Source organism: Lactuca sativa, chromosome 8 (assembly GCF_002870075.4).
Source record: "Lactuca sativa cultivar Salinas chromosome 8, Lsat_Salinas_v11, whole genome shotgun sequence".
NCBI lineage: Eukaryota > Viridiplantae > Streptophyta > Magnoliopsida > Asterales > Asteraceae > Lactuca > Lactuca sativa.
In genome coordinates, this window is record NC_056630.2 from 243,609,016 (window position 1) to 243,622,288 (window position 13,273).

Here is a 13,273-nt window from a genome sequence, read left to right on the forward strand (position 1 = left end):
TTGTAACGACCAAAATGGGTCAAGTATTGTAACCACTTCTGAGTAATAAAAGTTACTTTCATAATAAAATGTATAAATAAGTTCCACTTAACTTCCTTCTATGATTAAATGTCTTTGAACCATGATCGTACGTGAAAAGAACGCCCAAATCCGACTTCATATAGCGAAGTTATGATTTTTCCAAGTTCGGCTTAGCAACAGACAGCTAAAAACTCGAATCGGAGATCGAGCGACTTTTGGCCGGAATGACCTAAACGAGAATCGAAGGTCTCGACAATGGTATTCCAGCGGTAAAAAGTCTGGCAAAAACCGACATCAGATAAAGAAGTTATGAATTTTCAAAGAAATTCCTTAAACACGATGGATTTTTAATAAATAATAAAAAAAATAATTTCGGAATTTGCCGACGGAGTCTAAACGAAAGTTGTAGAGCGTAGTCTCACCTACACGAGGATATAAAGACCATCGAAAACGGAGTTCGTATGAAGAAGATATGAATTTTTGAAGTTTATTAAATAAATTATTTATTTATTTTAATCAAAATTCGGATATTATCCGAAGGGGAGTCAGCGTCCTCATCCGAGGTACGCGCTGCGTACCCCTGTACGCCCCGCGTAACCGAGAGGATTGGCCTCTGATCGTCCACGTCGCGCTATCCGAAGGAAACCGACCCGTCCGACCCGACGTCCCATCCGACCCGCCGTCCCATCTGACCCGCGTACCCAGCAACCCGTCCCATCCGAACCGAGGCAGTCGAGGCTTCGGTCATGCATGACGTACGCGTACGCGCTGCGTACGAGCGTACGCCCCGCGTACCGAGGCAGACCAGCCTTACTATAAATAGGATGCGAGGGTTTCCAAAGAAAGGGCTCATTTCTCTCCTCTCTCCCTCAACTTTGCCTCGTTTTCCGTGTCCGTTCAAACCCGAAGCTCTGGCCTTTTTGGCTCAAGTCCCGAAGGTCAATTTTACTCCCGAGATTCCCGAGAATCCCGAGGAAAATCCGTTTCCCGAGACGAAACTCTGCCCGGTTTTCCATCTCGCTATCTTCAAACTTTCAAGTGAGTTTCATACCCCTTAATCAACCGTTTTAATTATTCTAAATACTTTTATATGCTTTCAAGGGGGGGGGGGGAATTACAAGTAAAATACACGAGTATTATCGTGTGTTACATAAAGAAACTCTTTTATATACTGTTATATATTCAAATTACATGCGATTTATAAACCTTTAAGGAACTTATATATATATATATATATATATATATATATATATATATATATATATATATATAACATATGTTACAATAGCATTTTATCTGTTAAAATATAAAGTTGTTGTAATGCATGTATAAACTAAACTGTTCTTAGATTATTCTTTTCTATCTTAGACTCTACACCAAAAATCTATGCTTTCATAAACAAGTGATTCTTTTTCTAGGTATTTCTAAACAAACAAGACACACTTTTTGAAAACTATAATAGGTATAGTTTTACGAACAGATTTCTAACTCTTATGTACTAGAAACATATATTTCAAGAAGTTTACTTTCGTATACAAGAACAAACGTAACATTTTAACAAGTAGATCTGTTTTTATACCACGGTTTTGTGAGACACTAACTTCATGTACGTTCGAGTACACATTTCAAGTCCTGTATTATATACCAGAATCCCTTGGAGGGGGAGCATGGTGTTTGTGTATAGATCTATACGGGCTTGACAACCCGCGCCCTGACTGTTAGCTGCAGTCCACCGTTTGGGGTGACAAACGTCATAACATTCCAACGCCTGAAGAACGTTGTGTATAGGCATTCAGAGTCAATAGTATGGTTATAAAACTCACAAGGGGTATTAAAAATGCATTGATTTACAAGGTTTTCAAACTCATTGGTTATTTTACATTTACATACATTTTGGAAACAAACATTGGTCTTGAGTGAATGCTACTTTTATACTAGTAGAAAATATAGGATTTTCTAAACACAAGCAAACAAAGATAAAACATTTCATTTCATTCAAACATTGTCACTTAAATACTTATGAAATTCACCAGCTTAAATGTTGATCTACTCTTTCAAAATTACTTGTATGTCCTAGGAAATCAGTAATTTCAGGTATTCATTTCGCTTTTGATGAAGGGATGCTGCGGCGCCAGTTTAATCTCATATTTTGACATCATATTGTAATTGGTTTTGAACATGTAACTTTTGACAAATGTAAACTTTCAATTATATATATGATGGTTGTATTGCTTTCTTTGCTATGTATTCATTTGTTACGTTACCACATGAAGTCATCCGCCCCCGAACGTTTCCGCCGTTCAGGTTTGGGGGTGTGACACAATCACGTATAGATCTATACACACAATGTCCGCTCTACTAAAGGAGACTCTGGTTACCAACTAGACGACGGAGAAGGCCGTGTCCTGAAGATGCATCCCAAATAGTGGGTAGAGACTTCCAAATAGTGGGTAGTGTGTTTCAAATGTGAGTGGTGAACTAGAGGTAGAGACTCTTAACTGAACTGACTAGAGTAAACCTATATGTCTATGCTCGTATACATAACATACAACTAATGAATCAAACGACCTTCGGACGGCCATCCGATCCCACCAGACCACATCTCAACGAAGAAAATGAAATAGGGCGGACAAACCTTCCTAAGTCCTTCAATCATTATTTATATGCAACTATACAAGTACAACCATACATCTAACTACGACTGAGTGTGTAACAAGTGTGAATGAATAGTGTGGAACAATTGAATCATAAAGTGTGAACAAATAGTGTGGAATAACCAATGTATAACGTACAGTGTAGAATAACCGATGTATAACGTACAGTGTGGAATAACTGAATCATAAAGTGTGAGCGAATAGTGTGGAATATCCAAATCGTAAAGTGTAAACAAACAGTGTGGGATAATCGAATCGTGATGTATAAGCGTTATCAAGTATGAGTGTACCCCGAAGTGGAATCGTTAATATGCATAAGTGAAACGGAAACGAGATCATGTATACGTGAAGATGAAACGCATCACCAGGTATAAGTGTGTCAGATAGGAGTTTAAACTAAGTAGGGCGAAGCAACAGTAACAAACAAGTAAAAGTACGTCGTAAAAGAGAAATTTGACGAAAACCTTGGAAAACCTTTATATATTAAGAAAATTACGACTTGGTATTCCTTTGTGAAATAAGTTTGATTTAAAACCTTTAAAAATTCTTTGGAAACCTTTCATAAATCAGTTTGAAATGAAACTTTGATAAAGCAGTATAATTAAGAACTTGAACAAGTGAAAACCTTTTAGAAAACCATTTATAGTACCCTACTCGGTAAAACAGTGTACAGTGTGGTAAAATCTCGTGCATGCGGGTTATCAATCACATGTGATTGATATGATAACTGGCATGTTTAACTTTTATTCCCCCTATAAAACCTGTAAAAACATTTAAAAGGTTCATTCAGGGGTATGAACTCACCTGGTGTAAGTAGGTCCAACGGAGGTGCCGGTTGGGTGTTCGGTGTCACGTAAAGACTCGGACACACTCAATGACCTATTTAACATATGATAACATATGTTAACATACAATTAGTATATTTAATACTAATTAAACATGTATACGCACTCAAAGGAGCGGAAAATACATTGGTTAAGTGTTTGGGGTGTCCCGGGTAGCGTTTAAAGGTGTGTATGGCTTAGGAATGGAGTTTACTCTCCAAGAGTAAACTCACCTTATGATGTTTACGGCCCAGGGACATCTCACCATGAGTTTACGGCCGTAAACTCATGGTGAGGGGTTTTAGTGTGTTTTAAGGCTTCTAACTTGTTCATGGAATTATTCTAGGTCCAAAACTATATAGTATGAATGAGTTTAAGGTCTTTAAGGGCATTATTATGGAGTTTACGGCCCATGAATCATCCCTAAGGGAGTTCACGGCCGTGAACTCCTATGCCATGAATTAAGTGAAGTTTTAAGCCCTTAATACCTTCCTAGCATTTTATAATGAAGTGTGAGGCCATTTGGGGGAATTAAAACTATCATTTGGGCATGTTTGGGGGTGTTTACGGCCTTGGTACATGCCTGGGCCGTAAACTCCTTTTACCCCTTCATTTCATTGTGTTTGGATGATCTAAACCCGAAATGATAAGCCCCTAATTTATGTATTAAGCCTAAGGGTGGTTTGGGAGTGTGTTTGGGGCATTTTGACAAGGTTTAGAGGTGTTTACGGCCTAAGCATGTGCTTGGGCCGTAAACTCTCTTTTAGGCCCTAAATCTTTGTGTTTTCATGTTTAAACACTCCTAGATAAATTCCTTAATTGGTTCCTAGGCTCAATGGGACAATTTCGGGTCATTTTGGCCACATTTAAGGGGTTTACGGCCCTAGAGTGTTCCTGGGCTGTAAACTCCTCTTTGACAGCTTATATGGTCGAATTTTGGGTTATAAACACAAGTCATAATGTTTAGAACAAGCTAGGATAAGCGGACTTACGATTTGGAAGCGTTTGGTTGCGGATTCGGGTCGAAAACGAGTCTAGAGAGAGAGTATAGAGAGAGAGGGTGGAAAGGCTCAAATGGAGTTTACTCCCCCTTATATATGGGTGGGAGTTGGAGCTCAGTGGAATTCTACCCAATACTGCCGTTATACAGGGCTTTTGGTCGCACCCGATTTAGTGGTCGTAATAATAAAAACTAACTTTTTCCAATTAAATGGAAATGTGTGTTATGTGTTTTTATTTCCTTTTATCACGACTTAACGGCATATTAAATATAAACAAATGAAATGTTTATTTAATTGGCGACCTCTAATTAACGAAACTTTTATACAGTGGAATATTCCGTTAACGGTAACGGGGTAATGTACGGAATAACTTTGGATTGTCACAGTTATTCTTGTGTTTCACTTTACATGTTTTGACTTCCTGAATAATTTAATTGGTTAAGAACAGTAAAATTATTCGAACGGGCCACAGTCGTTCATATGTTGGAAGTAGGTATGAATGAATACTGTCGTGAATTGGTGTGTGGATTGTCTAAAAGAGTATTAGATATAAGCAAATGTTTGCTGCAACGTTCATGAGTGCTTATGAATATGAATTTGAGCATTGGAATAAACCCACGCTCATTTGGATCACTCCATGGATTGTATCACGAGTGATTGGTGAGATGATAACATCTTATATTCTTGAAACCGAGATGTGTGAGTTGTATCTTGCTAATCGGTTGCACATTGATAATATGTAAACGCACTAGTAACTTGGTGTTATAAAACATATTGTTGTGTGTGATTCGGTGAGTGAGTGCAAGCGAGCATTGTATCAAAGTTTATTCGTTCCTTTTATCCAAAGTAGGATAAAAGCGATATCTTTGGGCCCCTCGATGGTTTAGTGATGACAAACGTAAATGCTCGGCCGGGCTAGGGCTAATTTGATTTGTTCAATTAGTCAGTCATCATAAATCGGAAATCGAGAGATAGTACAAAGAGAATGATTTGAAATCATATCTCATAAGATATCTAGAATGGAGGAATATATGATCCCTTATCTAAAGGACATACGTATCTGATAGGATCAGAGTTGACAGCGGCTTTGGAAAGCTACGATTGGAGATCAGGATCTGAAGTCATACGCAGAGTAGTTATTAGACTTATCCAAGTGGGAGACTGTTGGATTAGTGTCTAAGTCCATGACTATTTTGGTATGTACTTGACCCGATGGTGCATGGTCCTTTTAGGTTGCCTTCACCAAAGCAACTTGATAGGATGAATTATGGAGAGAAAGGATTAAATATGAATTATTAATATATTATGAGAATAATATATTAAAGGAGAAATCATATTGTTTAATTAATATTAGTCAATAATTAATTAGTAATTAGTTTTGTGACTAAAAGAGATTAATTAAACTTAAGGGACTAGAATTGTAATTAAAAGATAATTGCAATTTGGGCTATGGATTGTCTTATATTGAGGAGTGGACGAATTCTATGGGGAAATCCATGAGGAAATCGTCCAAGGCCTTAAGGAAAGGATTCCATGGGTTGCTTAGGGCTTAAGCATCCAAATTAGGGTTTCCTTGTTAGATAACCCTAATAGCCTCACTATATATAGAACCCTTAAGGCTCAAAAACGTGGGGAACTTCTCTTCTAGGGTTAGAACACGTTTTGGGCAGCCTCTATCCTCTCTCCTCTTCATCCTCTTGCTCTTGGTGTTTGTGAACCTTTAGAGGAGTGACATTTGTGACTCTAAGCTTTCTAAAGTCAATAAAAGGAGGAATTGGGATTGTTATTGCTACATAACAATCAAGGTAATATCTTAAACCTAAATATATGTTAATATCGATTTCCATATGTTAGAATTAGGGTTTATAGTCTTGGATAACTTGCATGTACAATAGAGAAACCTAGATCCAAGCATTAGGGTTTGTATGAGCACATAGGATGTTCTTGTGACCAAAACCCATCAGATGCTTCTGATCAAACCCTACCGGCTCCTTCTCTCTCATGAACCTTTGTGGGAGAGTCATCTTTGATGGATCCAACTTTATGGATTGGATCAGGAACATCAGGACGGTCACTCGGTATGAGAACAAAGAATATGTTCTCGACAAGGATCTTAACGAACTTGAGTCGTCTGCTACTCCTAAGGAGATCGTTGAATATGAGGCACATGAAAGAGATGCTACCAAGGTGGCATGCATCATGTTGGCCACTATGACAGCCGAGCTCCAAAAGTCCTATGAGGACTACTATCCTTTTGAGATGCACCAGGATTTAATGGACCGCTACCATCAGAGTTGTAACAACCCAAAAATCATGACTAAAAATTTCTTTAAAAACATTACTAAAATCATATTTATAAAAACTGTATCATAAGTCATAACATAAATTCTCGAGTATTAATTCAAAACATAATATCATTATCAGAGTCAAACATTCCCAGGCTAACTGACTATGATGTGTGCACTGCAATCTTTCCCGAGCTCCTCTTTTGAAAACTGAGTACCTGAAACCAAAACTGAAAACCATAAGCACGAAGCTTAGTGAGCTCCCCCAATCTACCACATACCATGCAATAACCTATAAAGCACATACTAGGCCTTGCCCACTGCATCGGACCGAGGTCCGGACTGACTGGGGCCTTGCCCCCTGCATCGGACCGAAGTCCGGAATCTGACTGGGACCTTGTCCCCTGCATTGGACCGAAGTTCGGACTAACTGGGGCCTTGCCCCCCTGCATCGGACTTAAGTCCGGAAACTGACTGGGACCTTGTCCCCTGCATCGGACCGAAGTCCGGAAACTGACTGAACATAGCATAGCATAACATATCAACTAGCATGAACACATATACTGCATATTGCATCGGGCTGTAGCCCGGAACACATAACACATAAATCCTGTCTGAGCCACGAAGGCATCAAACATACTAACTACTGCATCGGACCGAAGTCCGGAAACTACTGCTAACTGAACGGGTCGGCATTGTGGCCTTAGACCCGTTCCTACTGGAAGGAAACTCACCTGATACTGCTGAACTGCTGCTGCTAATCCCTTTGACTGCTACCTGACCTCTGACTTCGAACTGCTGCTCCACTAGCTCCTCGAGCTACCAATATCAATATAACACTTAGTCCAACTGACCTCCAAACGTCAACTAAGTCACCTCTGGTCAAAGTCAACCTTCTGGGTCAACCCTACTTGCCGAGTCCACCTAATGACTCGCCGAGTTCATATGCTCAGGGTCTTTCTATTCGCGACTCGACTCGTCGAGTCAGTCCATGACTAGCTGAGTCAACTATTCCCGAGTCCTGACCTGTCCAACTCGCTGAGTCTCCACACAACTCACTAATCTGAGCCTTGACTCGAAGGGTTTGGGGTTTCGCGACTTGACTCGCCGAGTCCATGAACAGACTCGTCGAGTCCAAGGCAATCTTCAACAGACTCGCCGAGTTGTTCATCCAACTCGTCGAGTTCATCTCCATCTTCATACTACTCGCCGAGTCCACTCAAAGGACTCGCCGAGTCCATTCAGTTTGATACCACTATTGCTACAATTTTTTTTGGCTTTTAGCGAATTGGTGTTATTGAATTGGAACACTGTTGGGTATATTCTATGCCCCATGGCACACGTAAAAACATTTGGCCAAAAGCCTTCCACACAAACTTTGAAGTCAACAAAGTAAACCCCCAAATAACACTCACACACAAAAAAAGGGACCATGATTGATGAACCAATCATCTTTCTTGTGGAATTTTCCATGCAACTTCTCCCTACCAAATGTATTCCACTTTGCTATTATTCCACAAAAAACAAAAACTACTATCAGGATTGCATAGACTAACTATCAGTGTTGTGAAGTATACTTAGCTTAACTTGTTAATATTTTCAATTTATTAGTTCTTATAAGTTACAATGTTATGTCCTGTAATTTTTAAATATATACCAACACCAAAACATAAGAGATTATGGTTGATGGAAGAGAAAAAATGAAAACAAATTTGATGTCCTTAATCAATGCCAGAAACTATGAATGTCATGACAGATACTTTCATTTCAATTCATAGAATACCACTTCCCAAAGAATTTCTACATTACCCATCAGCTTTCATTTTATCCTTGTTTGTTCCTCTAAATTACTTTTTAATGTAAGTAAATACAGTATGATGTAGAGATGACAATTCCAACCCATTTATAGAAAAATGGGTTTGATTTAGGTCATTCTTTATATCTAATTGGTCAAACAGGTCAGCCCGGTTCCAAAACTCATTTAAATGTGTTAAAGTTTGTGAGCTGTTTTAATAACCAATTAATATTTTACTTCTTAAAACACAATTTTAATAAGTTTTCTTAAAATATTTAAGGCATTCCAGTAAACACTTATGATATTTTAAAACACACATGCACTTAGAAGAAGCACTGATTTTGTTGTCTTTACAAGATTTACAGGTTATTAAATTTGAATAAAACTATTGATGCATGCTAGAACTCATATCTTTAAAGTTGTAATTCATTTTAGTTGCAACTAGTGCGGTCTCTAATATGTCTAAGATGCAATATTTGTGTTGATATTTACAAAAAGTTGATTACATGAAAATAAACTGTCTTTTTTCTGTCAAAAATATACAGTAAAAAATGATATTAGATAACTAATATCCAGAAACTTGTATTTTGGTCTTGGGGTATTTTTCTTTTTCTCTTAATCAATATAAGTGGTTGTTGGTTATTCCACATGACATTCGTAAATGTATTTGGCTTATTGGCCACAATTTATTAATTTTCATGGAAGACTTGGAAGTCAATGAATACATCCAAGCCTATTTTTTGTTTTCTCTAGATCGAAAGAAGTGCTTTTTAGCCAAGTCTATCCCCCTTGGAAGAAGCAAGTGTAATTGCAATAAAAAAAAAATTTTAAACAATTAAAAAGGAATTGAATATAATATAGTATTTGGCAAGATTACTATTATATTAGAAGTCACTACAAAAGACTTGGAAGTCAATGGACAGTTTGTAGCCACAAACTGGTATTTTTTTTCTATGCCCCAAGGAAAACACAAATGTATTTGGCCACAAGTATTTTTCACAAAAGAAATTTGAGTCAACTTCTCCCTAACAAGAAAACAAATATATTCCTCTTTTCTTAATATTCCATTAAAAACGAACCTAGTATCAGGATTGCATCAGTCTAATTATCAGTTGCACGAAGCAAGTATATTTAGCTTAACTTAATTTAATATTTATCAATTCTTATTATATGTTACAATGTTAAGTACATATTCCATAACTTATATTTTGTAACTTTTACATATGTATTATAACAGATCGTTCAAACTGTATTTGTGATTCCACCCATGCATGGCTCATACCCCATAGATCATTCAAACTGTATATGAACAACAATCAATTTTAGCTCAAATGGTAAAAACCACTTACATGAGTTTCCTTTGTTGCAAAATAGGAGATAAAAAACTAGCTACCAACAAGCTGGTTGGTTTGAATAAAGAGAGGATCAAGTTTTAATTCAATGAACTTGATATCAACAAAAAACTATTAACTTGATTTTGACATATAAAGGTTTACAAAACTAACTTTAAGTTTTTGAATATTCAGCTTTAATAGATTATGAGGAGACATACTCTCATGTGGTAGAAGCAACTACTTTGTAATAAGTTATCAGTCTCACAATATAAGAAAGATTGAATTGCATATGATGGATCTTACTGCTGCCTATTTGTACGCCTCCCATGATACCAATCTTTTATATAAACCTCCCTCAAAGATTTAAACCACCATAAACATGTAAGATGGGATCTCAAAAACACTTTGATCAAACTAAACAAGTCATTATATAGACTAAAACAATATGAGCGTATAGTGATATTTGTGGACATAAGGATACAAAAATTGTTCTAACACAACTTTATTTGAATAAGAAATATTCATTGGTAGTTTGCAGCACATTTAAGTGTGATTTAAACAAGTCATTAGTATATTTTGCTAATCATACAAGACTTGATATCTCGTTCTCTGTAGATTTAGTTTGTTGGTCCGGAAGTATCACATCAATGTACATGTATATGTATTTTAGTGTATCTATATGTATATCAATGTATGTGTGTGAGTATTTGTTGGTGTATCAATGTACATGTAATATACTAATATGTCTACCAATGGATCCTACAAACGTGTTTAACTTTAACATCACCCGTAATATTGTTCTTATGAGACATGACAAACACACATTTCATAAAGGAACAACATAACATGTCAAGTGTACTAACCTTTAGAAGATGTTGCAATCAGCATAATTAATGCTTGAAACTTGATACAACCACTGAGACATCCAATATGATCAACAAGTCACCTGAAACACCACAAAAGCAATCAACAAAAATGCTTAATACCACCAAACTCAACAACAACAATTACCAGCATATATGATACCATTGCATTCTATTTGGGAGAGAATAAATAGTTCACTTTCTTGGTAATTATGATAAACAAACAAGCTTACTCATTATAATTATCAGATAATAAATTCATTCTACTTACTGTATATATGATCTCTAATTTTGGTATATGTTCAAAACAAAACGAAAGAAGAAATGCATAAAAATCATCACTGCAAAAGTTAACTTGAGGAACAAGTTTAGGGACACTAGAAAGCATATAATGTAAATAATGATCCAACCAAATATTCTGTCCTTTCTTGTTTACATAAATCCTCCCAGATACCGTTGAGATACGTTGCTTAACATAGAAATTAATAAGATGAATTATTAAAATCATATATATACATGTTATCCTTTAGAAGAATGATATAATAGTTAAGTATGTGATCTTGCTAACGTATATCATCATTAAGTAAATTAAAACATTAATAAATAGAAATTACAATTTCAATATATATATATCATCTATCATTTTCTTGAAATTTTACCCAATTCTAAAGGGATTCCCGGGATTTTGTTTCTGTTGCTGTTTTGTTGTGTAATTGTTTAAATCTTTGTTTTCTTCTATTTTTTAAAAAACATTACTGTAATGATTATGAAACTTCAAGTGTTCCCATATCTTTGCTTTATAAATGTGTTCTTCAACTACAACATCTCTTCAAAGTTATAACCAGATTTGACAGTTACCCATGTTCTTTATCTGAAATGTATTACATCTGACTCGGAATAAATAATTCTATGTGGAAGAAGGTATGTAAGACAATGACTTTTGTAACTATTAATCTATTAACTTAAATACTTACACTTTGGTATTTGGTAATTTATTTAATTACTTATTTATGTTTTATGAATATATGTAATTGAAGTAGAAAGTAATTGTGGTCAACAAGATTTTCTTCTATGGTTACAGCACCAGTTATTTTCATGTTTATTGTAGCATTTGAGCATCTATTCGTTTATCTCCAAAAATCAAATAAATTCATATCAATTTTACACTTGATCGTTTGGTATTCAAAATCAAAGAAGAAGAACCAACTCTATACCTATGATATCATCTGGCTAGAACATGTCAAAATAGAACCTAATGTGATAATATTGGAAGTAAGTACACACATACATGCTGGGTTTCCTCATAACTATTCCCCCATCCTTGGATAAACCAAATAAAATTATACATAAATAAATTGATACATCATTTGTAAGAACTTTCATGGAATATGAAGAAGAACCAATTCTATAATTATGCAGCATTGCAAGAAATGTTTTTTTTTTTCCAATGCTGCAGCAACTAATACTCTAGGGTTGATGTGTACTGATCAAAATAAGTGATTGGTTGGTTGATATAATATGATACAAGCACTTGCGTAAGCACCAAAGGATCTACTAAGAAGCAGGGGAGATAATTTAGTATAAAGCATTTGCTACAGATTATATTTAGCATTGGGAGCTGCAAGTGTGTTGCAGAACAAGGCCATCAGGATCATTTGAAACATATAAATATATAAATGCATCATTTTTAATGATGCTAAATTTCAATCTTCTCTGTGTTATGGGTCCCAACATGTGAAAATTAGGTCAAATAGAAAAAAGAAGGAAAAAAAAACTTACGAGGTTAATATTGTCGACAACGACTGAGGAATGAAGGAGAGGGATGAATCAACAATTGATGGCTTTGGATTTTCCTTGTCCTCGCCTCTTCGCTGGTAGTGACGGAGGATAGGGTATGAGAACGCGATCGTCGACGGAGGAATAAACAAAAGGAGATTTTGGGGGAAATTGTGTGTGGGCCACGAGTCTTCTTGCTGTAAAAAATAAATTTTGGCTCATTTGAATTTTGCGTATTTTGTGGTAATATTAAATTTTATTCGTTCATCATTTTTTATGGTTTTTTATAGACAAAACTGCACAAATGGTCCCTGTGGTTTGTCAAAAATTGTCACTTTGGTCCAAAAAAGTTTGGGCTAGCACCAGAGGTCCAAAGTTTTCATTTTGTTGCTTGTTTGGTCCAATCTATTATGATTTTTTTCAAAATGACGGATTTGCCCCTGTTAATATGATTTTTTTTCTTTGTTTCTTAATTGTTTTTTTGATTTTCAGATTCAAAAAAAATAAAAATAAAATTAAATCTCTCTCTCCTCTCTTTCTCTCTATTTCTTTCTCTCTCCTCTCTCCTCTATCTCTTTCTTCAATCTTCCTTCTCGTCACTCCTTTTTTCTTCGACTCCCAAATACCAACTGTACCACCAATTCCAATATCAGTCACAAACCGACGGCCGAACACCATGGCTCCGTTCAACCCTGCAGTCTGGAAATCAGACTGTTACTG

The 13,273-nt window shown here is 36.1% G+C and overlaps 1 protein-coding gene across 2 annotated transcripts in view; it reads right to left on the reverse strand.

The window, feature by feature from the left end:
- Window positions 1-13,273, reverse strand: part of LOC111911331 (receptor-like protein EIX2) — a 259,032-nt gene that overhangs the window by 99,099 nt on the left and 146,660 nt on the right. For both annotated transcript variants that reach the window (XM_052766806.1, XM_052766805.1), the window contains 2 exons: window positions 12,557-12,750; window positions 10,778-10,860 (listed from right to left, as the gene is read on the reverse strand). The gene's annotated coding sequence lies outside the window, so the exon portion shown is untranslated. The remainder of the gene's footprint in view (window positions 1-10,777; window positions 10,861-12,556; window positions 12,751-13,273) is intronic.